The sequence below is a fragment of the Heterocephalus glaber genome, unplaced genomic scaffold (assembly GCF_053883595.1).
Source record: "Heterocephalus glaber isolate CG9 unplaced genomic scaffold, H.glaber_assembly_v1.0 deba00001465, whole genome shotgun sequence".
Classification (NCBI taxonomy): Eukaryota; Metazoa; Chordata; class Mammalia; order Rodentia; family Bathyergidae; genus Heterocephalus; species Heterocephalus glaber.
In genome coordinates this window covers 24,745,396-24,770,737 of record NW_028258312.1, presented here as the reverse complement: position 1 = coordinate 24,770,737, position 25,342 = coordinate 24,745,396, and the positions used below count along the sequence as shown (strand labels likewise).

The 25,342-nt window shown below is 49.2% G+C and overlaps 2 long non-coding RNA genes across 4 annotated transcripts; one reads left to right on the top strand and one right to left on the bottom strand.

Moving 5' to 3' along the window:
- Positions 1 to 925: 925 nt before the first annotated feature.
- LOC101716103 (uncharacterized) lies at positions 926 to 20,819 on the bottom strand. 2 transcript variants are annotated; one of them, XR_002393793.2, is made up of 4 exons: positions 20,465 to 20,819; positions 9,320 to 9,445; positions 7,513 to 7,562; positions 926 to 4,063 (listed from the first exon to the last, which is right to left on the bottom strand). It is a non-coding gene; the product is annotated as an uncharacterized LOC101716103 (long non-coding RNA). The 2 variants fall into 2 exon arrangements; XR_015438983.1 differs by lacking the exon at positions 20,465 to 20,819 and adding an exon at positions 13,791 to 14,542.
- Positions 12,126 to 24,110, top strand: LOC110348503 (uncharacterized). 2 transcript variants are annotated; one of them, XR_015438985.1, is made up of 2 exons: positions 12,126 to 12,512; positions 22,138 to 24,110. It is a non-coding gene; the product is annotated as an uncharacterized LOC110348503 (long non-coding RNA). The 2 variants fall into 2 exon arrangements; XR_015438984.1 differs by lacking the exon at positions 12,126 to 12,512 and adding an exon at positions 20,949 to 22,024.
- The last annotated feature ends 1,232 nt before the right edge of the window (positions 24,111 to 25,342 follow it).

The following is a 25,342-nucleotide window of genomic DNA, read 5'->3' as shown; positions in this document are numbered from 1 at the left end:
TGCATTGACGTTCCCATCAGAAAATTAAAATGTTTGTCTGGATAAAATAACTTCTAATGAACTCCCTTATTTCTTTTTGTTGCTTTTTGTTGTTGTTGTATTTTCGGCAATGTAGCCCCCTCGCAATGATATTAGTTCTAGTGTGGGAAAATATTATAATTGAGATCTGGTAAGTTATTTGCAGACTTCAAGTTTTTCTTTACACTGTGCTGACATTTAGTACAGCCCTGGTGAGGAAAACAATACTACCATTCATAGCTCTAGACGTAGATTTCAATCGACTTAAGCGGGCACAATGAAACTTGGTCATTCACTGGTTACCCATATTGTGTTCTCAAATTTTCTCTCAGCAAAAGTATAATGACTCAGTATTGTATGGTTGCATAGACAAGGGCTAGGAACAAGAGACACTAGTTTTGTCTGACGGTGTGAGAAAGTCGTGAAGGGATCTTTTCTTCCAGATGGTGTTAAATTCAGCTGCCTTTTTAACATTGGCCTTGCACGGCAATCTGCTGCTCCCTTCACAAAGACTGCGCTCCGTTCCCACTAGTTAACATGCCTACTCACGCAACCTGCAACTTCACTCCAACTGCTTTACAATGCAGTGGTATGCTAAATAAACTTGATCCGGTTCCTGCCAATGTTAAAAACTAGCTTTCAAAGAACTACTTAACTGATATTTACACTTCTTTTGACTTAAAGGTACATGCCTTTGGAATATTTCAGATTTCAAAGAAATATCACCTTATTATAAGGTCATTGTAGAGATTATCTCAGCACCCCCCCAACCCCCAAGCTCAGATGCGGTACTCTCTTCAACACACACAAATAAAATAAAATGTCAGAAATTTGATGTGTAATCAAAAAGAGAAAAAAAGAAAAAACTGGGACATGTTGCAGCAAGAGCAAAAAATAAAATGAAAAGAACATTGAAATGTATTTTTATTGATTGATAAGTTATGCAACATTAGTATGATACAAAGCAAGGTTGATATGACAATGGCAAACACGTAATTATAATATTGTTTATTTTCCTTAGATGTTATATTTCACATATTTACAGAAAAGACCAAGATGTAGGCAAAAAGCTTCAGTAATTTGACTCCATTGAGTGCTTTCAGTAAACAATAGGTTTCCCCAGCAAACATCTTATTGCCTTAATTGAACCTCCTTGAGAAAGAAAAACCACACACTTTGTAATGTAAATGTAATTGTAGTAGACAATGCTTCTAGGTAAATAGCACCCCTGGACACGAAGTAAATGAAAGAAATACAGGCACTTAACAAGGAAAGGTTGTTTGCACAAACAGTGCTTCAAATGTAAATAAACAAGGGTCTTCACAATGGTCACCAGGGTAGTAAAACTTTGGCGCGTGTTCAGCAGCCAAACAGAGAATTTACCTTATTAAAGTCTCTCTGAGCTTCTAAGTGAAATTAACAGTGGTTTTACTGGCTTTTCCAGTCTGAAGTCTTACCAGGAGTAGAAGCTACAAAGGGAAATGGACTGCCTTTGAAGAGTGGTGGGCTAGTTGGGAGTGTCAGTAATCTAGGCCCTGTGGATGGTCGTAGGCTGTTCCAGTCATTTTCTCATCGCAGTGGTTGTATTTATGTGTCAATGCCCATACAAATGTTGGCTTGGTGATGTGGCCCAATGTAAAGACTTTCAGGGGTTGCAGTGCGGACCTTCATAACCCCAAAGTGTATGCCAGGCGTAGTTATTTTCAAATTAAACAAAAATGGCCGTTTAGAGTGCATCCAGCTGGGACTACTCCAAAACGAGCTTTTCTCACCCTGCTACTGTAATCCACTCTCTCTGGGCTGATGACTTTACAGTTTCACTTCTAGTAGGCATCAATTAGCTTCCGGGCGCCTCGCTCCTCTGCGTGTCACATTAAGAGGTAAACAAGCTGATGAAGTCATAACTGAGACTGTGGCACCGAGCTGTGTACTGGAAAGTATACCCCAGCCAAAACAAAAACTCGAAAGAAAGGGTGTTCACCAGGCCCCCGGCCAGACCAAGGATGTCTCCCAGGGCGGGCATGATGGGACTTTCTTGGAATCATTTTCTACCAGGTCTCCTTACATATTGAAAAATCTCAACCAAACTTCAGAAGCCAAACTTTATCCTGGCCAGCAGATTAAACAGCGGTTCAAAAAAAACACAAAAAAACAAAAAAACCAGCGAGCAGCAAGCAGACCAGTTGGCGCTGCCATTTGGGAGCCTGCAGATGTCTGTGGGTGGGAAATGCCTTTACCTTCTTAAGCGGTGGAGTTGAGTATGGTGTGTGCACTGGATGTTTTTTTCATACCCTACCCTCCAACAGGGCTGTCTGTCATAGGCTGCCGGCCGCCTTACCCCCTGCCCCCGAGCGTGGGAATCGGAGCGTCCCGCCGTTCACATCTCCTCGTTCCGTTTAGCGGAATCAATTAGGCAAGACAGACCCTGCGATTCCCCACCCCCTTTCCATTTTTGTCAGGTCTATATACGTCCTAATTATTTCAGTTTGGGATGCCAGAGCTGTTTCCTGGATAGACCTGATCATCCTTAAACAAAAAGAGAGGAGGCGCCCACGTGGGTTCTGGCGTAAATGTCACTTTCATTTCCAATGCTAGGCGCAGAGTAAGACAGAACATTTTTTTAACACTTTGACAAGAGAGGAGGCGATCTCGTCTCCATCATGTCTTTCTGCTTCAGTAGCTTCCTCAAGGAAACCCTCTTGGAACAGAGAAGCATCTGTCCTTGTATTTTGAATAGAAGAATCAAAATCAGCCTTTGCTTTTTTTTTTTTTTTTTCATTTTCCCTGCTACTGCTGAGTCCTCAATAGTTATAAATTATTAACTTTCCAGGATAAACTTTTCTGAAAGTCTAATTTCATAGCATTTGACATTTAGCCCAAATACATTTAAAGTAGTTTCCAAGCACAATCTTCAAATTGGGGGGGAGGGGCCTCGGAGGGGAACTGCCCAAGCCTACATAATCATGGAATCATTTTTAAACCAGTTGTCAGAAATCTCTACAACAGCTAAGAAGAAGAAAAAAATCCCTCGTATATAAACTTTGGCCTTAAAACAGAACACATTGTACATGCATCTTTACCCTGAGCACTATACAATTCTTTACAGCCCTAACAACCCTCCCCCAAACCCTGGCACTTTTCAATTTCAGCATCTTGTGTCGCTTAATTTCCTTGTATCCCACCTTTACTCTTATAAGGAAAAAGCAAAAAACAAAACAAAAAACAAAAACAAAGTTAGATTCAATAAGTATTCCTGACCTTTCCGGTTTTTACTGTCTCTTGGTTGTAGTCTTTCATTCTCACGCTGCCCGGCGACCTTGAAGGAGTTTTTACTTTCGGTTATCTAGCTTTATGAAGACCAATACACTCATACAGCTAGATAACCAAAGATAACAACTCGCTTCCCTCATGCACCTCTGTCTTCCTCCTACCAGACTCCGGAGCTGCCACCGTGAGTAGTCAGTTATCCAGGACACTTGCCCTTCTTCAGATTCCTCCTTTTATGTAAATATGACCTGGTTTCTGTTTGTATATGTGGGGCTAAAACATCCAAATGAGATCTGTGGCCTTCAGAGTTTATTCCGAACTTTTTCCCCCTTTCAGCAAGTAATCTCCGGCAGTGTTAGCCAACAATTCATCTATTAATATCAGAAAATAAAACCAGCTATTAAGGTGCAGCAAGCTGTTAGGAGTGAGCAGCAGCAGCCATCCCTTCTGAGGCCTCTATTTGCATTGTAAATTGCTTCGTTCTCACGCACGACTCTTTAGCCTTCCTCTATAGAGATGTAAAAAGCCAACGGCAATTTCCAGCGCAGGTTAAGGAGGAGGGGGGGGGGGAAATCCCGTTCTATAGAAGTGACCGCGGATTCAAGGATCGGCTCCTGATCCTTTTGGGTTAGGCAGCACGAGCTTTTTTACCAAGCGGTGGCAGCTTGATTGCACATATCTTGTATGTGAGTGTTTTAGGGGGAAGATCCTCGATTTCACAGGGCTTCTAGGCTGGGGAAGACAGATGCCGTCTTGCTGGTGTGCTGCTGCCCCCGGTCTGAAAGAAGGAGAAAAGGGCCATCATTGGAGGGGCTTTCACTGCCAAATTGTGGACCAGCCTGGCAAGGTCAAAGGCTCCAGACCGCGGGAGACCAAGGTAATGATGATGTCATGAGAAATCTCAAGTACATGGTTATTGATATGCATCAGTGATCAGCCAACTGCCCCACGCCTGCCACCGAGCAGCGACAGAAGCAGCAGGAGCAGCCAAGGCAGCAGCATTGCAAGGAGCCCTATTTTCTCAATCAACATTTCTTCGCTAGCACTACCGACCGCTCCTGGAAAAGCAACCCGCGGCCTTTTACCTCCTCCGTGCTAGTGTAGATCGTTCTAATATCAAAGACTGGAAGAAATTTCTCTCTAAGGACAGATAAAAGCATTTCAGGTCTGGGGAACGTCTTTGCCTGCATTTCTCTTCTGGCAGATTGCATAGGCAGACAGATGGAAGGCACTTTGCTATTGCTTAAAGCAGGGCCTGGCTTTCTGGGGCTGGGAATCAGATCTGTATTACGCAGTGAGTCGATGTGTGATTACACTGACAGTTTGCTCTGGTGGTGTGTTTTTAATGGCTTCACAGCACAGTCATGTTTTGTATCTATGTACCATGGCGAAAGGGCAGCATATTTTGTTCTGTAAGTTCAAACCAAATGCCCTAAGCAGATGTATTTCTTCCTGGATTTTTTTTTTAAAATGACTGCATATATAGGGTGTGTGTGTTAGAATGCAGCACAGGTAAACACTGAGGCAATCATTTCTAATGTTGTATACAACTCTGCTGGAATAAAAATGCTGAACCTTTGTCTATTGTCTTAACATCTATTTTCATACAGAAGGATAAAATACACTAGTCTTATGAAACTATTTTAAAAAGTCTCATTATCTCCTGAAAAATGCAGATAAAACACCTGGAAGTTAAGAGCGTGCCGTACCCGACCTTCCCTCCCCACCCCCATTTTTCTCCTATCTCCAGGGGAATGATATTTTATTAATTGCTTATTCTCATTCCTTTTCTAAGAACTTTTTCAAAATGCAAATATTATCACTTCAAGGAGTCCTTTCTTCCTCTCCTTCCCAATGTGTCATCTATGTCTATTGTACCTATATTACATATAGTTCTAGCATTCAGATTTTTCTCAGCAAAATATCTTAGGTAGTCTACATAAGATGCTTACCCATCATGGGTGAACTTTATGAGCTGTTTTTCAAAATTACAAGTTATATTTAGTGACGTTACCATTCTTGAAAATGTATGCTACAAAAGAATATAGTAAGTCTTACTATTCACTGCACACATCACTAGTTTATCACAATACTCTTCTTTCTATAGGTTGACTATTTTCCCCAATGACTAAAACACTTTCATAGTTAACACACACTCTGTCACTAATTCAGTAATTCATTCATTTAAGGCATGAGTATGAACATGCTTATCTAATTACATACAAAGCACACATATGTAATCCCTGTAGAAAAGACTGACAAGTCAAGAAAACCAGAATTGGTAGGAAAAGCCCCCAATGACGAGTTTAAACAGCAACATCACACCAATGAAAGATAAGCTTTAGTAATATAGATGCCAACTTTCCTTAGATTTTAAACAATTTATTTACTTTTGTGGTGAGCATTCTTGCACTGATTTTTTTAGAAAAGACTAACCCATGGAAATTGCTTATCTATGTTTCTTATCGAACTATGGAACAAGAAGTAAGATCAGCAATGGCTGCCTTAGGTTGTACATAAAGTGGGCCTGCAAACTCCACACTGATGCAGGGAGCCACACTCATGGAATTATGTAGTGAACTATCTGGTGATAACATCTGAGAAAAAATTCAAAACATCACCAAGGCACAGGCCATTTTTGATTCTGTAAGACTCTAATGAGCTCTGAAGTATTAGAAGGCCAAAGAGCAGTGTGCTTTGCTTACAAGACCTAGAGGTGAATCATTAGTGATCTGGCATGCATGTGATCAAATGTATTCAATTCCTTAAGCCAAAGCCCAAGAAAGTCCAGATTTTTAGAATGTCTCTTTGCTTTATATGTACTTGGGAGAGGATACTGACAGTAGAGAGAGAACTGTGATGTATATATGTCTGTGTATATTAACTCCATATTTATGTAAATTTTCAAATTATTATGGTTCTATTCCACACTCGACAATTAAATGCATTTTTAGAATTCAAGAATATTTGAGATGGTCCTACAATTAGAAACTAAAGATACTGTCTTAAAACAGCATCTTCTTAAGGCAACACCACACAAATAACTTACTCTAGGACTGGCTTCAAACCTGGCACACATGCCATCATGAGAGCACCAGTAAGTGGAATGAACCCACATGGTGACTATGGGCAGTCTGTTCATTAGTCACATAGCCAATCAAATATTTTATTTCTCTGTCGTCTCTCAGGATATGAAAAATTAAAACATACAGAGCAAAGCTTAACAGTGAGCACCTGTTTATTCCAAGTATTGCCAAGGTTTATATCTTAATTTATCATATACATATCTTTTAAGGATTATGTTATTGTGTAGAATGTGAGACAAGTTAAAACAATTGTGCAGCTCTGCATATGCCTACCAATGTCTGTGGAACATTAAGAGCAATTCTTTGTACCTACATGTTCTCAAATCACATATTTTTGCTTTCAGAAAGCTATTTAGCTGAGCGACAGAATGCTGCCTTAGAATTTGCATACTGAAGGACACACTGAATTCAAATGGCTTTCCTGCTCATTCTCTAAAAAATTCCTATTAATAGCTAGTAGATTAGGACGTGATTGTCATGCTTGTTTTCTAATCTTTTTATAGGTCTCCAGATGGATAAAACATGAATGGAAACATCCTGGTTTGCTTGGGAATAATAAGGTCTGGTGAAGTTAAAAGTAAAAAGTTATGATTTTCTACATATTTGGATCAGAAATATATGATTCCATAAATTCAAATCCACCAGGTTTGCTACCAATATTTAGAACATCTCCAAACCCTATTCACATTACTGCAGAGTCCATAAAGAATTGGCCTACCACCAAATTCCCTTTTTAATATTTAGTTGATGTGATTCCCATGTATGTTAACCACAGTCCACTAACACAGTCAAGACAACCATTTCCTCTATGAAAGCCACTTAATTTATAGCAACTGTACAGTGCAGGTGAGGTACTTGACTAGCATACTTTCTAATAAAAGTATCCTATTATCTCTTCTGTGTCCCAAATTTCCTTTTTATAGGCAGTTGTAGGTTATGCTGGTGTTATGTTTGATATATATTAGACACAAAGACTCCTTAAAAGGCAAAATACTGGACATACAGAAACTTAAAATTTTCTGGAATGATATCTACTCCATTGGGAGATACACAACACACTGCAGGCCCAGCATCCAGTAAATAATACTCGACTGTGATTGTACAGCACTTTGATTTCATAAAACGTAAATTATGAAATTACCTTTGGTTGGATGGACAGTCTATTCATTTTATGCTTCTGTGCAGTCTCATCTGAAAAATAGTCAAGAAAACAAATGATCACAGTTTATATATATACATATATACACAAAATCATATCTAGGTATGGCTTCATTTAAAGTATTGCAATTACTAGGAATCCTTAAAATGCTAAGAGGCTCCCTAAACCCCAGTTGAGCATTTCCTGAGCTCCAGCACCCACAGGGTTAAATATGCTAATTTGCATTTAAATGGAGACATGCATAATAATAGAAATGCAAAATATGCAGAATCTGGAGAGGCTTGGAAAATTAATTTTTCTTTCTCCTTTTCTTTTATTTTTAGCTTGCAAAGGAGAGGGACTTAAGAAACATTAGGGGTTTGAACCTTGTAACCTGCCATACAAAAGAGGAGTGAGAGTCCTTCCACGTAAGGATTTTAGGAACAAAGTCTTATTTTCTAAATGTTTAAGAGACTGGATTTGCAGGCCTTTCAAACAATGGGAATCCCTGGATAAATGTCTAATCCATTAGAAAGATGCAAATAGTTTACTGTAAGGCCACAGCACGGTGAGATGTGCATTCATGTCTATGGCTCCTGATTGGCTCGCTCCTCCAGTAAATCAATGAATAATGTAAAACCTGATTGCTGTAAAGTGGTGGATTTTTTATTCCCTTCCCCCATCCCTCCACGATCCAATATTCAGGAAGTCTTACACTCCTGAAAATAGGTTGCTTTTCTTTTATGATTTTTTATGCTTCTTGTTATTATGGACTGGTGGGGTGGGGCTACTGCTTTTGCAAAATGAAAGTACTGCACGGGTTCAATTATGCTGACTATGGTAGCTCGTCCCGAGACAGCGCCCTAATTACTGCTGCCAAGGCGGAGGAGGAAGGTGGCCTGGCAGGCAGCTGCGGGCACCAAGACAGGGCGGAGTGCATGTGGGCCCCGGCCGTGGCCGTGACTTGACAGGCCTTCGGTCTAACTTCTGACCAGGTCCACGGCGGCTCTGACCCCGCCGGACGGTCCCCATTCAGACGCTGCGGGCACATTTGCAAGAGAAAACGCCTCAGACCCTAACACAAATGTATCGTCGCGTGGGTTCCCCAAGGCCTGGGCTCCCGCGGTGAAGTCCAGGCCACCGAAAGGTCTCGCCTTCCCCGGCCGGGTCTGGGCTCCGAGCAGACCGCTAAGCCCAGGTTCTGCTCCGACCCCAGCAGCTCCTGGAGCTGACCCGGCCCAAGTCCCAGTAACTCACCGCGAAGGGTGCCTGTAGACGAAGCTAAACTTGGGATAACCCTGCACAACAGCCTCTCGCCTCTCCAAATCCAAAAGGCAAAGAAAAGGGAAGCGGAGACCCACCAGCTCTACTTAGATCCCTTACAGAAGTTTCTAACAGGATCCACTCAGACCCTCGCTTCCTTGGGACGAAATTGCAACTTTGAGAGGTTAAAGGAGGTGAATTATTCAAAATGCGAATCCGGAAACCAGGGACGCAAAAGACCACTGTATTTAGCCGTAGATTTAAGAAGGAAAAGTCCCACCACCAACAACACAAAACCCTATACGAAATTCCCTTCTCCAAAGCGAAATTTTCCTGGCCTCTTTCTGCGACTGGGGGATCCGGCCGGTGGATAATTAATAGTCCAGGCTCAGACAACTCCCGAGATCAACAGGTTTGGCATCCGAGGCACACAATCAATTAGCTGTAGCAAAGCTTGGACTGGCGCTCGGAGCGGCCCGCGGTGGGCTCTGAGGCGAGGCGCAGAGCGCGGGGCGCGGCGGGCAGTGCGGGCCGCCCAGATACTCACTTGATCTCCCAGCGCCAGGCAGTGCAGCCCCCCAAATCCAGCAGGCCAGGAATCGAGGCGCTCCAACCAGAAGAGACAAGATCCAGTCCCAGAGCGGCGGCAGCACACACAGGATCCTTTAGGCGTCTCCAAAAACAAAAACAAAAACAAAAAAAAACAAAACAAAAAAAACAAAAAATTTTTTCTGATCATTCCTCTCCTTCGCACATTTAAAACTGCCGCTCAATTCCACATGGTGATTCTTGCTTGATTGCGTCTAAAATAGTTTAAACGGGTCTTCCCCTGTGGGAAGAGAGAGAGCAGGGCGCAAAAGACCGAGGAGGAAAAAAAGCCAACTTTCCCCCCCCACGCGGGCACTTGCTCCCTAAGGCTCGCAGTGGAGAGTGAAGCGCTCTGTGCAAGGCTCAGCAAGTTTTTGGGGGGGCTGTCCAAGGTCTAGTCCAGCCCCCTCTGCCGAGGAGGACGTGCTCTGAAACTCAACCAATTTCCCCACTGCTTTTGTTACTGATGAACTGAAGCCCTATTGTTCATCCATTGCCACGGTCTTTTTCAGTCCCCACACTACGTTCTGCGTTGCCAGAGATAATGAATTTACAGCCAAACCTCTTAGTCCCCTCCTGACAGACGGAACAAATTAGAAATGTCTCGTCTGGAGCAGGGCAATGGCTACATTTTCCTATTGTAGGACGCAAAGCACACATTTCTTTGCAAACTTCTTTTGCCTTCTCTACCTTTTATTTTCCTCTCCCCTTTTCTTTTTCTCTTTTTTTCTCCTCTCCAGCCGCCCCCCCCGCCAATAACTTGGCTTCTCAAGACACACGATTAAAAGAATCAGCCTGCCTTGCCTTGCCAATGCATTATTTTATGGAACTTGTGGGCCTTTCTACCTTCTCTTCCTTCTTGGCACTTCTTTCTTTTTTAAGGACTCCCTTTGCAATTGTATTTACAAACTTACAGAATGACCTTTCGACTTGCAGACTTTCTTTTTTTTTAAAGAAAGGTCTCTTAGTTCAAGTCCCCCTTCCTCTCACCCACCCCTTTATGTGCTTAAATGTTTGGCTAAAGACAAGCCATACATTATAAGGATTTTTATTCTCTAAACTCCAGTGCTATTCAAAAGGTACCAGGGACGCGCCATAGGGGTTATCTATTTGAGGAGGAAGAAAAAGCGTGTGTGCGCGCGTGTGTGTGTGTGCGTGTGTGTGCGTGTGTGTGTGTGTGTGTGTGTGTGTTTCCAGGGAGAGACACAGCTGAGGGCGGGAGGAGGTGGGGGTGCGCGGGGAGGGAAGGGCCGGGGTCTCTGGAAGGTGGGCTTCTGCAGCGCGAGCTGGAGGCTGTCGGGGTGCAGCTCGGGGGGGGGGGGGCGGGGAGGCGGTGCAGGAATCCTCGCGCCGAGCCTGCGCGTCCCCGGGCCTGGCCGCGCGCCCCCGGCCGGCCGCTGCCCGCGCGCGGGGGTCTGCGCGCTCAGGAGGCTCTTCCGAGCCTGCGCGCGTGCGCCTGGGGACAAGGGGAAGCGCGGGGCCGGCGCTGGGAGATGTACAAATTCAGACGAGCCGCCCGTCTGTAAACGCAGCCCGCGGGGAGCCGGGAGGCGGGGAGGAGCGCGGCGGCCCCGCTTTCCCGCCAAGTGCAGCCGGAGGACAGACAGCCATGCGTGTCCTTGGCGCCAGGGTCCCCGCCCATCCGCCGCGCGCGCCCGCCACCCGCCCCACGCACGCGCACACGCACACGCACACGCGCCCGTCATCGGCGTGGGACCCGGTGGCCGCTGGCATGGCAGGAAAACAAAGCTGCGGCTGCGAGGTGCAGCGCGGAAAACCACGGCCCAGGCGGCCCGGCGCAGGGCCGGGGGACCAGCGTGGCGGCCCCGGGCGCCCCTGGCTTTCCTGCGCCGAGAGGCGAGGGGCGGATCGCCGGCCGCCCGGGAGGGGCGAGTGTGCACGGAGGTGCCGGTCCCCGCCCGGTGCGGGCACGCACACGCCGGCCCGGCGCAAAGCCCCCCTGCACCCCGCGATAGGGGACCCAGGCCGAACCCGGCACGGCTGGAGCCTCCGCTCCCTTTCCACAGACAATGCAGTCGGAAGGCTGGCCTGTTCCAGCAAGCCTTTCCCGGCCTCCTCTCTCAGCGGGAAAAACTCGAACCCCTGCATACGAGCCTTGGCCTACAGGGCTCCAAAGATAAGCCCCAGACCCGATCTCGGAAAGATGCTGATCTCTCCTCTCACTCGCAGCGCCAGCCTCGGGGCTCCTCAGCCCGAGCACCTACTAGCGCGCGCGCACACACTCACACGGCACTCCCATCACATTAAAACGCGCGCTCCCGGCACTGTTGTTCACGAAGCCGACGCGCATAATGAGTGCACAGGTAAATAGGTACAGGGGAGCAGCCCTCACCTGTCGGAAGCACAATTTGCCTCTTCCTACTGGGAATATGTGGAGCTTATCGTGTTTTAGCAATGATATGCTGTTCTTTGTGGTTTTCCCCTCCCCTTCTTGCAGAGAGAAGCCCAAAGGGCAGGGGGGGGAATCAAAACCAAAAACGAAAACCTGTTCCATTGTCAGTCTTCTTTCTGATAAGCTACCGAGCAGTGTTCTACAAGACTTAGGGGTGCGTTCGGTATGTTAGCTGTTGTTTCCGTTTTGTTGTTTTGGGGTGTGACTTCCTGGGGGAAGCAAAAGAACTTGTATTTGGTGCGGCTGGAGGCCAGGACGACAATCCGCTCGCGGGGCGGGCTGCAGAAGGCGCGCCTTGTGCTTCCCCGGGGCTGCACCGGCGCCTGCACCTCGCCTGGGCCGGCCGGCTGCACCAGCTCGCGCAGACTGGCGGGCTCCGCGGCGGCCGCTCCGTGTTTTCCCCCATCCCGGCTTCACGTTCAAGGTTTAGCTGCGAGGTCACGTCCATTGACGTCAGCTCCCTGTCTCCCTCTACGTCCGGCTACATTTACATACATCAAGGAAATTAGGGCATTAAAAAAATATGCAAATCCTGAGCGGAGAGGAGCGGGAGCATTCTTGGCGCGATCGCCTTTTATTGAAGGTTTTAATTAAAGAGGCCAGTTGGCGAGCCCCTGAAACAACCGCCAAAACCCCCTAAAAGAGAAAAATAAACGCTGTAGCCTTCGGGAACAGTTGTTTCTGCTGCTGTTCTGTGGGCGGCTGAGGACCGCCGGCTGCCGGGCTCGGAGAAGAACAGGTTAGAGAGGCAGCTCAGCCCATGCAGAATCAGGGCTCCGCGGCGCCTCCATTCTTCCCTCCTCTTCCTCCTGCTCCTCCTGCTCCTCCTCCTCTTCCTCCTCCTCCTCCTCCCCCTCCTCCTCCCGTTCCCTTCCTCCTCCTCTTCCTGCTCCCCACTACTGTTGGTTCCAGAGTGTATTATTTTAAATACTGATGCATATGTAAAGATATATTTGCATTTTTAATTCTTGAAAATTTCAGGTTTTATCGCTTTATTGATTTCCCTCCCCCCTTTTGGCTATTTTATTATATTGTCTCTGTTGTCCTTTTCTTTTTTTCTTTTTTTTTTTTTTTGGCGAGTGTCTGCTACTGTCTTTTTCGCTCGATAATATACACAATTGTCTCCCTGCTTCTGTTTATTTAAGGTTACAAATATGCACATCTGCATGTATGTAGTGCTAGCTATATAACATCTTAGTTTGGTCATAAAAGAAAAGACACATTTTTTCCCCCTTCCCTGACATAACCCTCCATTGACTAATACGGCCCATCGTTCAAGGTTCAAAGTTGGATTGCTTAATTAACTTCATAATACCAGAAACACAGTTGGAGGCTAGTGCATTTGAGATACTGCAGGTATAAGGGAAGTGATTCCAAAGATTTCTAAGGAATTTTTGTGCTGATTAGCCGAGAGATGCAGCATTCATTGTCTATTGCTTTTTAGCATTTCTTATTGCAAAATATATATATATTTTAAAATGTGTAGACACAGCAATCGACAGCCTTCTGCGAGGAAGACATTTTCAACCATGTTGTATGTGGTACTGTATCTGCTGCGTTCAAAATGTACTGAGTCTCATTTTATCTTAATATGGGAGGAAATACATTATCTGGATTGAAATCCTCTCTTAATTCCTGGCTTTGAAATGAAAACAAATACACAAACAAAACAGTTGACTATATTAAGCCAGCCGAGGTGCGCTAAAATATACAGGCCTTGAGTTGGATTTCAAGCAACGGTGATTCTTTTTTTTTTTTTTTTTTTTTTTTTTCTTTAATAGGATTGGGTTTTCCTTCCTGGCAATTTAGTTATTCAGCACGAAAAGGACATATAGAGAGATGCATAGATATCTGTATCTATTCTACTTTTAAAATATCTCCAAAGCTACCATTTTAAAAGCAGTTGCTCCATAATTGCTTAGCCACAAAGAACAGAAAATAGGCACACATGCAGCTTATTCGACTAAACAAGTCCAAGGACAGGCACAGGTAATTAGTTTTCACCCGAAGGACTTACCTGCAGGAATACCCGGCAAGACAGCCCACCCATGGCTTTCGTGTCCTAATGTTCATGTGTGCCTCCCCCTTTCAAACCCACTGCCGCGTGCCCTCTCTTCCCAGGCTCTTCAGCATCCATTTTTAGCACCCTTAAATCTTATGGCATTTCCAGCCTTACCTCCAGCTGTAGATGTTCCAAGCCTACACCAAAGTGCTCATATGATATGCTACCCAATAAAAAGTGGTCAGATGGCTACACGTAAAACATTAAAAAATGGAAACACTCATCCTCCAGGCTCGCCCTTACCTTGCCATATATAGCAAGATTACGCTTCCTAAAGTACATTTTCAGCACGCTTTGTGAATAATTGCAGGATTCCGCAACTGGTCGAAGACGCCTGTTTGGGGTGGGGGTGGGGGTGGGGGTGGGGGACCTGGCTGAGTGAAATGGGCCACATCTCCCTCGGAGTTCGGCTGCGGGGAAATCGTGCGTGGCTGTCCATTCCTGCCTGGACTCACGCATAGCTGGGGCGCCGGTGCGTGAGGTCGGATGGCAGTAGCACGAGTGGGTGCGTGTACGGCTGTCTGGGCACGTATGTGTGTCCAGATGCGAGCGCGCGCGCGCGCGCGGTGTGCCAAGGGACGCGGAGAGGCACACCTCTCGTCTCTGATCTCTCCGTAATCTCCTTTTCCGTTTCTAATCTCCCTTATTGGCGCATGGTAGGAACCCGAAGCGTGCACGAGGTCCCCGGCTTCGCCGAGCGCGCTATGGCTTACCCCGGGGGCCCTCAGCTCGCTGGCTCGCCGGCCGGGTGTCGAGGCAGAGGGTGGGGAGCGCCGCTGCCGCCGCCGCCGCGGGTCCAGGCGCTCTGTCCCAGCCCGGCCGCCCAGCGCGTGGTGCCGGAGCCCCCTCCCACCCGCCGTCACCCTCTCCTCTGCTCTCCTCTCCTCTCCTCCTCTCCTCCTCTCCTCTCCTCTCCTCTCCTCTCCTCCCTCCTCTCCGCGCCTCCCCCTCCCCCGTCCCGCATTACCATAAGGACGCCGAGTCCCTGCGAATCACAGCAGCAGCGGGCGATGTTTGAATAAGCCCCGCAACCCCGCGCAGACCCCAACTCCTCCGCAGGCCGTGCGCCCTGCGCCCAGGGCCACCGCTTAGGCTGGGCACGGGGCAGCGACCGACACCTCCCCAAAGCGCCCTGCGCGCGCGCGGGGGACCGAGTCAGACAGGGGTGCTGGGCCTCCCACTCGCTACTTTTCCATTAACTTGATGGATAGAATCAGACAATAAATTAGAGGAGAGAGGGAGAAAGAGGAGGAGAAGACACTGCGGGAGAGGAAAGGGGGAGACGCGCTGGAGAGGGGAGATAGGGGCAAGGTCGGCGAGGCAGGGAGCCCGAAGGGTCGAGGGAAAGAGAGTAACGCCGGCCAGGACGAGGTGGCGAAACCGGCGGAGGGGAGACATACCCAAGTATCTGAACTAGGCTTTTCAAGCTAAAACATCTCAGCTCTCTGAACTTCACAACCCCAAGTAGAAGTGCCCTTATGCCCGTCTTCCACTGGTTATTATGTCGTCTCGATTGGAAATGATGATTTAGGGTTGTGTAACAGACACGGGACTTTACAGAAAGGAGCTAGTTTTTATGCAACTTAGCAAAGGGCCATGGCAAGACGATGCTGGCCACCTCACCTTAAAAATCAAGGCTTGCCTTAAGCACTCAGCCCCGTGGCCAGCCCTGCACTGCAAGTCACGGCGCTGCGAAGGCGGCCCAGGGGCCAGGCCACAGCCTATCCCGGTACACTCTGGACTTGGAATGAGATCTTGGCTTTCCTTTGTTTCGTTTTTTTCCTCTTCACAAATTGATTACTTGTTACCAAAAATTGAGACAGTGTGGTTTTTTAAAAAGCACTGCAAAATTGTGACTCATGATAGGGTTTCAAACGTTAATTTAAATGCACAGCCGGTTCCATTTTGCATGCTAGCTCGTTCAGTAACAGGTTTCGCGTTTAGTGCATTCAGGGCCATTTTCCCTCTCCCATCTTCTCACCAGAGCTTTGATTCCTTCGTACAGAACAATCCGAATCATCATAAAATCTCCAGTCCCCTGTAGGGTGTACCCACTGTAAATGTCCCCGGGATCCATAAGCCGAGCGCCGTCCTTTTGCATCGCGCACACAAAAAGACGCCTCTGATTAATAATCTCTCACGCGGCACCCTGAGGCCGAGGCAGGCAGCCCCAGGACGCCAGGGAGGGCGCGGAATTCTCAGGGCCTGGCGTGCGACACAGATTCCAGAGACTTGCGTGCGACCGGCGAGGTTCCCAAGAGGATTACTACTTGGGGAAAGACAGCCACATCCCAAATATTGACTCCTTTCTTAGGCCGGGGGAGGGGGCGACAATGCCGATTACCGTGAATTTCTGCTTGCGCGAGCTGGTATGTAGCTTATGCATGCGTGAGTGCAGGCCCAGGTTGCGTGCTTTTCCTTCCTTCCTTCCTCCCTCCCTCTCTTCCTTCCTCCCTTCCTTTCTCCATTCCTTCCTGATTACTGAAATCAATCCATTCTTTCTGTGACTAGCTCCCACGAAGCTAGGATTTCTACCTCTGACTTCCTGATGCGCTCAGCACCCCACGCCGGGGCTCCGGGGCAGAAAGGGCCTAGAGCTGGAAAAGCTTAAGCAGCCCTTCCGTCGGGGCCTCGAGCTGCGCCCCAGCCAATCCATCTCCCCTTTCTGTGCCCGAAGGAGCTCCCTTGAGCTGACCACTGGCCGCCGCGGTCCCGGCCAGGTGAGCGAAGGCTCGGGTCCGGGAAGGGGCAGAGGTGCAAAGGACCCCCGCCCTCGAGCTCCGGGGGTGGGGGTGGGGGCGGGCGGGCGCCCAGGATGAATGGCGCTAGGGGCCCTTGCGAGGCTCCCCGCTCCCGCCGGCGAGGAAACAGCGACACCTACTGGCCACGCGGGCGCCGCGCCTGAGCCGTCGGGGCGTCCCGGAGCTGCAGTCCCTGCCTCCGTGCGGCCTCCGGAGGCGGTGAGAACCTGAGACCAGGACCCTCGGGAGCTCACTAGGTTTGCTTGCCCCGGGGAGGGCAGAGCCACAGCTTCTAGAGTCCTCTAAGGGACCGCACCAAGACCGTGCGCATGCATGCACAACATGAACCCCCCCCCCCCCATGAACGAGGGTCCATGCTTGGGGTGACGGCACCCGAAGACGCCCTTGATCTCGGTCCCTTGGTTTTATGAGACGCAGGCGGAGGTGGAACTCTGATGGGCTTGAGTTCGCCCCCAGGCCTCTACACCACCACCCCAACCTCAGCACTGGGGGCAAAGCTGTCTGCAAATGCCGGGGGCACCCTCTGCGATCTCCCCGCCGGAGGTTAAGATTTGGACTCTTCCTTAAGAATTAAGGCTTAAAAAACTTAATCTTGAGGTAAAGGCACATTTGGAGTGCTGCGGATATTTTTGAGAGCTAACAGTATACATAGTGTTTAAGGCATGTATGTCAAAGGATATGTATGTCAACTACACTTTGATAAATGTGTGTGCGTATGTATGACATGTATATATCCTATGCCTTGGGGGTTAGTTCCTGTTGGGAAAGACGAGCGTGCCAGGGATCGGCAAGGCCTGACAAAGGATGAGGATGGAAAAGCCAAGTCGTGTATTCCAAAGTTACTTTGTCTCATGAGTCCTTTCTGTAAAAACAATTCTTTTATAGCCAACTCGTATGAAAAGAAAATGTGATATCGACGGTCCTAGCAGCAGATGGAGAAGGGGGAACTCAGCTGCCCCTCACCCCTAAATCCATCCTTTCCCTGTGCCAACTTCTGAGGCTAAGGCTCCACATGGGCCTCAGAAACCTGACTGGGTGTGACTCATACCAGTTTGCTCAAATATCAAAATATGTTCCATCCCCTCAAACGATTGGGGTATTTGAACCAGTCTGCAGCCTAGAGATTTCCATTTAAAATGGCCATTAAAAAGCACCAGAATTAAAAACATAAAAACTTTTCACTCAGAGTTCAAGAGTTTATCTTGGAAATTATTTTCCTTGGCTTTAGAGACTGATTGCAACTAGGATCTGAAGTGTTTTGAACGAGCTTTGTTGGGGCTGATTTTTGTCTTCCCTCTCAGCAACTGCAAAGGTTTGCTAATTCTGTTTTATTTAAATGAAGTTGGAAGCTCTTAATGTCCTTAAACCAGGAGTTTTAGATAAATTATCTTCCCCTTTTATTATTTTTTTAAAAGTACCTAACTGCTCAAGAAATCTGCTCTTCAACTCAGTTTTGTATGTATTTTTTCCTGTATTTTAAAAAACTTTCCTGCAGTCAATCAAATATGTTTTAATAATGGATGGATTCACTTGTACAATGCATGAATAAAGCCATATTATTAGTAATAGATAAAATAGGGCACTCTAATGGCATCTATCTCAATGAATCCTGCACCCTACTGCATATCAAAGTCAACTTTCTCCAAGAAAAATGAAACCTTCATAGGAAAGGAAAATGATTACAGAAAAACTAAATTACCCTGGACACGCAACAAGCACCTTTCATCCAAAGGGGTTTTTGGTATTAAAAGCCCCTTGAAAAACACAGGGGTTAATTTTTTTTCCTTTCCTGTTAGGTTTTTAGGATGTATCTTCATCTGTGACTCCAAAATCTTAGCTAGAATGGGTTCTTATTTGATTGTCTGCGATTTCACTCTAAAAGTTGTCGATTTGGCATTTGACATTAAAGAATAGAAAAAAATAGAATTTAGGTGTCAAAAAATGGTGGAATTTCTTTGCGTACTAATCACTCCCCAAATATTAACATAGTATTAAGGCCTAGTTGAGGGCATGTTTCTTGAATTAGAACAGAAAATTAGATCAGTAAAATTGCTCCATATTTCACAAGAAATATGAATATATAATCTATATATTAAAACAGAATATAAGTAGGCTCTATGTGGGTATTATAATTATGCATACGAAGGGGGGGAACAAGGCTTTCCAGTCTGTTTAGGAGTCCTTTGATATGTTTCCCTTTTGATTTCTCTTACATATTGAGAGAACCATAGAACTAGACCAGGCTGAACTGTCCTTACCCGGGCTTTGTCACACCTAGCTCCTGTGGGCTCCCTGGGGAGAGTGTGCACACTTCCTCCAATGCCTGTTGAGTTGAGTTGGAAGGAAGGTAGGGTGCAGGGACAGGGATATGGATCTGAAGGGCTCATCCCTGTACGTGAGGAGGAGAAGGATACATTTGGGGCCTGCGAAGCCAGGCTGGGTGGCTCTCTGGGGAGGGAGCGTGGAGCCGCAGGCCGATCCCTGGGGGCTCTTGGGGAGAGGACAGGAGCCTCCGGTGCACCGCACCGCCTTTCAGTTTTCCGGCGTCAGCCCGGGCTATGACATTTGGCGCCAGGCACTGGAGCTCCAACGACACCTGTGTGCGCCTCTGTGGAGACAGATGTGTGTGCGTGCGTGTGTGTGTGTGTGCGTGTGTGTGTGTGAGTGCGCGCGTGTGTGAAGAGAAGGCATTTCATCAAACATGCATTTGAAAACTATTGGCCCTCACATCCTACCGCGTCCTCACCGGGACCAGACACCGAGGAGGTCACCCCCGAGGTCAAGTTCACACGCGGATGGCGGCAGCGCTACTGCTTTCCATAACAGGAACGTGGCTTCTTTAGTGTCCCTGGCTCTTTAGGGTACTTCTCTGGAGTGGGGCGAGGCTCACGCTTCCCCCTCCCCCCTCCTGGATCCGGACAAACAAAACCATTCTACACCTTGAGCCATCTGCTCCAGGTGCAACGGCGGCGGGCAGGGGCAGACCCAACCGCACTCCAGTCTCTCCTAGGTCGCCACCGCGCTCCAGCAAACAAATGAATCCTGTTTCGCCACTAGGGTGCCGAGGTGGATGCTGGATGCTGGCCCCCGCCTTTGGCAACGCTCAGCGCTTAGAGACCAGAGCCAGCTGACAACACACGGAACACACGCGCGCGCGCACACGCAGAAAACGCCCAGCCGCCCCCCCCCCCCGCCCCGCGCTCGCTCTCCGTGCACACGGCGGGCGCGCACGCAGTCTTCTCACACTTAAGAACCCCTGCGACTCCCGCGAATCCCCGGGAACTTCTGCCGGCCTCAGGCTCCGCACACAGCCCCCCGGGTGTGTGTGTGCGCGTGCGGGAGGGGGGCGCGTGGGTGTGCGTGTGTGTTTAAAACGCTTATTGGTAGGTCAGCAGCAGCTGATCAGACATGGTAATCCAATAATCTTTTGGACTACATACAATTTTTCGTTAAAGTCATTTTTTTAAGGAAAAGGAGAAAGCTATCAATTTTTTGCCAAGCTGAGGTTCCCGGTTTAGGATCCAGGGGACGGCGAAGCTGCGCGACCCCCACCTGGCCAAACTTTCCCTTTGCGCGGCGGCGCGCGGCCACAGTCGGCGGAGGGCAGGGGCCCTCAGCGCGCGGGAGGGAAGCGGGGCTCCGCGGGCGGCCTCCGTGGCCGCGGGTTCGGAACCCGGCTGGGCGCAAGGTGCCCGGCGTGAGCGAGGTCCGCGCTTCCGGGAGCGGAGCATCCTCTCGGGCCGGACCCGCGGGCTGGAGTCAACCCCACCGCACCCCAACCCGGGTTCACGATTGCTCCAGCGCGGGGCTCTGGGCTCTGGGCTGGACCCTCAGGTGCGGAGCAAACGCCGGGGGCAGCGTACTCACCTCAGTGGTGGCGGAGCGTCGAGTTTCTTCCCCAGGGGTTGTGCCAGATTTGCCTCCCGTCTTCCGATCCTCGGCAATCTCTCTCTCTCTGTCTCTCTCTCTCTCTCCCTCTCTCTCCCTCTCTCTCCCTCTCTCTCTCCCCCTCCCTCTCCCCCCCTTCCCTCTCCCTCTCTGTCTCACATTACTTGTGACTTTTAGAGGCGAAAGCTTGCTTATTCAGAGGAGAGAGAGAGAGGGGAGGCGCCAGGAGGGCGGAGGGCGGAGAGCGGGAGAGCGGGGACCGGGGACGCCGAGGAGGTGGAGAATCGGCGGGGAGCGCGCGGCAGGAGAGGAGGCGGAGGCGACGCGGGGGAGGGCGGGGTGGCGTGGCCGCGGACGGGCTGGGACAGGACGGCCCGAGCCTCTCGCTCCCCACCCGCGGCAGCGCGACGCCCCCAGCGTCCCGGGGGAGCGGTGCGTCAGCTCGGGCGGGGCGCTACAAAAGCCCGCGCTGCGGCCGTTCCACGCGCGAGCTCCGAGAGCGAGGGCAGCGCCCCGACCCGGGGCCGTCTGGGGCTCGGAGCTCCCCGAACTTTGGTTTCCCGGCGGGAGCCCGGCGGGCGGTCCTCTCTCCTGCCTCTCCGAAGCCGCGCGGGCGAGGACGCCCACCTTAGCCACAGCCCTGGCTCCGGCGACGGCTTCCCCGACGCCCGGGTGCAGCCTGAGTCCGTAAGGGAGCATCCCCTCGGCTCGGCTTGTCTGTGCTGTGTGTGTGTGTGCGTGTGTGTGTGCGTGTGTGTGTGTGATTGGGCACGCGCGCGTGTGGATCCGCGCACAGCGCGCACGCTCCAGGCCAGAACGAAGGTAAAATCCGGCAGGAAAAAGTAGCTTCGCTCTCCTGAAGCTTGGAACATCACCAATTCTATCTCACCCTGAATGTGAGATGATGCATCTTTGAAGTAAAGACACAGGCCAGAGCTCACCTGGTCATTTCAGTTGGGTTTCTATGGAGCGAGGATTGTTTGGGTTAAGTGAGACGAAAACAGGCTTTACAATAAATTTGAAAGCAGCAACAGCAGAGAAAAGAGGGGAAGATGTTAGCAACGGTCAGGAACTCCAAGTAGTTGGCATGGTTTTCTTGAACAAGAACATCCACGCTGGATAAAGGTAGAACCCTCAGTCCCAAAATTGCTTCAGTACGTGATGGGATTAAAAGAGGTGCATGCTTTTCGACACAGAGAACCCTTTAGTTCTGTTAACTGCATTAGACCAGCCCCAAGGCACGACTCCACGACAGCTCGCAGTGTACAAATATGGGGGTCCTACTCGGGGTGCACACGGCCCGTTTGTAAAACACTACGTGCACACACACACCTTCATAAAAAGAAAAAGCACATCGACAGCTAAGCTTGCTAACGTACTTTTTTCTCAAACAACTCTCCCTCTCCGTATTCGTTTTCCTCTGCGTTTCCTCCCTGACTTGTACCTGCGACAAGGTGGTGGTCACACTGGAGGCCACTAGGCTGGGCATCATTCTGTGGCTTTCATCGTGAAAGGCGCGTCATGAAATGCCAGGGGGAGGTAAGAGGGGCGTGGAGCAGAAGGCTTTTATTAACAATAATATTCTCCCATAGCAGTTCAGTTTAAATAATAGCAATGATGTCATAGAAACTCTCTCCTTTCTTCCACTCCAGGGAGACCACAAGACGATCTGGTGAACCACGACTCTGTACACCTGGTTAAAGGATTATTATTGCTGTGCGGTTATAAGCCTATCCGGGGGCATAAAGAATCCCTGAACATTACAGTGCTGAACATTTGGCACGTTTCAGGATCCACGGACTTGCTAAATCTTATTCCAAACTGAGGCTGAGAAAACGGTGCTAGCTTTTGCTCACCATAGTTTTGAAGGAAAATGGAACAAGCAAAGTTGTTCTTGGAAAACTAGGTTAATTGAAGGCAAATAAAGATATTCCCCTTCAGCAGAAGGAGCTGGTTAGGAAGTACATCAAATGAGGGCCATGTTATACAAATGCCAGTGGGTTTCTCAAGAGTCTTTGGAAGAGCAATGAAAGGAGAGGAAGTAGGAAGAAGACCCCAGCCCAGCCTGCACTGGTGGGTTCCTGGGCCAGGAGCAAACCCCGGGCACCAGGCGTACCCCACTCTCCTGTGTCCACACTGTCTGAGGCTGGGTTTCCGAGGAGGAGGAGCTGAGTTCTGTCCAGTGGATCAACCACAGGTTTAGAAATGGGGGATCTGTATTCGGGCTGCCTTCAGACTCTAGCACTATATCACCACGTACCACTCCAGTGTGCTGGAGCTAGAACCTCCCCCCTTTTCACTACTTAACCATTGCATAATAATTACATTGCCCTGCTTATTGAACACTAAAAGAGAATTTGCACCTCTTTCTTTGCAGTTATTGGCCAGTGTTCCATTCTAATGAGGTCCCCGGATTGGGCTCTATGGAGGAGGGAGGGGGAGCTTGGTAAAGTTCAGCTCTGAAATGCAGAACAAATCCTATAAAAGAAAGTAATCGATTATCTGATAGGTAGAGGAGGACAAAAGAACTTGGGGCCATGTTTAAGTAGGCCTCAGCAGTTTGCAAAAACTTTTCTTTATATTTGACACAGAAAACTTCATAAATTGCATTTCTTTCTCTTCTTTTCTCTTTTTCTTCTTTCTTTCATTTTCTTTCCAGCTTTTAAATCATCTCCAACCTGGGAGATTTTTTTTTCTTTTCTAGTGAAATGCTCCCGGAAGGCTTGGATTAGACACCAACTAGCCACAAATGCCCCAACAATGAATAAGCTGCGCCCAGACGTGTGGAGCCGTGTGGAGGGACCGGACCGGACCACAGCCCCCAGCTGTACCTGGTTCGGCGATGAGGTCTTGCCAGCCCCATACCATTAGATGTGAAAGGTGACTTGAAAACATGACGTGATTCTGGGCAAAATCATTGTGTCCTGTTGGCAAGAAGATGTAGTTATATTCCCAAGTTCTGCTCAGGAACAGCCGGCCACATGTCGGGGCTGACCCTTGAGATGAGACAGGATCCGTCCAGCACATGGGATTCATGAAGAAACTCATGTGTTTGGGGAGAGGGGATGGGGTTTGGGGGTCGCCTCTCCATTCTTCTTGCTGAGGGCTCCTGTGATAATCAGTGGCTCTGGCAGCCGCCTGGCAAACAAGGATAATTCATCACCAAACAATTTTCACTCTGACATAGTTTAATGAGCTCATTTAAACTTTGCTTTTACAAAAAATTTTTTCCCTGATAATGTTAATCTTCTCCCTGCTATTCCTTACAACTTAATTTTTTTTTTTTTCACTTCTTGGTCGGCCTTGCAGGGAGTTGTGCTGCAGTTAACACAGAGGTAGAGGGCATCGGTGGGTCAGCACGAGCCTTTTGGGCAGTAAGGTACCCCTGCTCCTGGAGCGACCCCATGAGAGGCACATCCTCACGTGTGTGGTGTGCTCCTCCTCACAGGTATGACATTTTGTCTGAATTCCATAGTCTGAGTTCAGGGGTCCACACACAGACTCCTAACTTCTGGCCACAGTCCTGAATTCACAGCCATAACTCTACTGATGTTTGGTTTTAACCTTTTGAAAATCATCTTTAATGAGTACTTCTTTCAAAATTAAAGAAGCAGATTCAAAATTAGACTTCGAGTTGGTCTCTTCCAAGTTACTCTTTTATCTTTCAAAATGAAGCCCGCACCCTCGAATTCAGCCTTTGATCTCTTCCGGCCCTGCTCGTCCTTGGCACTCTAAGCTTTCAGACCAGCCTTGGGCATTGCAAGCAGTGTCCGGAGTCACTGACAGTTTGGAGCAGAAGAGGTCACCATTCCGAAATTTTCTTCTCTTCCTGCCTCATAAATTGGAGGTTGACATTGTTTGAACCCCCCTTCTCCAGATTACAGACATGGGTAAAATGTTTTCACGATTCTCCTCGGTGAGCCCCGGGGTCCTGCCTCTCAGAAGGGGTTGGGGCGCGCTCCCGCGGGCTGCTTTTCGCAGACCTGTGCCGGCAGCCAGGTTCCTGGCAGGTAACTACCCAGAGTGAGGAGGAGCTCCGAGACCCTGCTGAGGGGAGGTCACCTCCATCTCGATTTTGCATCCAAACTCACACCCAGCCAGGATCTCGGGGTCGGCAGGCTAACAAAAGGCAGAGTCCTCGAATCGAAACCCCACGGTTTCTACCCAAGGGCCTTGGCCAGGAAACAGCGGGCCAGGGCGGCTGGAGAACCGCGGCCTCAGGTGCGGCTTTCCCCGGGTCCCCAGCTGTGGCCGGCAGCTCTCCGGGCCACTCTGACCTCCGTGGCCATCGAGCTGGTTCTTTTCCCGCAAACAACACCTGCTGCCAGATCCAGTACACCTGACACCAGATGTAGTCAGAAGGAAAAGAAAAGAAAAGAGAGAGCCCCGCCCTCCTTAATTCCGTTTGGGAAGAGCCGGGCCGCCAGGGCTGTTACCTGACGCCCGCCGAGCGCACACCTGGGCCCGCGCGCAGATCGGGTTCCGCGTCGGCGGCTGCGGCCTGCAGGAGCCTGGGGAGTCGCTGACCGGAGCGGGTGTGGGGTGCAGCGCTGCTCCCCGGCCGGCCGGGCGTAAGTGGGGCTGGATCGGAGGGGCCGCCGCGAAGGCGGCTCCCTCGTAACTTAAGCGCTGTCAGGCCCGTAACTTAAGCTCCGCCGGGCTCCTGGGGTCCCTCGGGCCCACTGGGGCGGGCCTCACGTGCCCCGAGCCTGCAGGCGGCCTCGCGCCGGTCCCCGCCGCCCGTGAGTGATGCTGGCGTGGACTCGGGGCTGCGGTGGCGTGGGGTGACACGTGGACGCCGCCGGGAGGGACCTGGCCGGGCTGTCCCCTTCCCCGGAAGGCAGACAATGGCTTCAT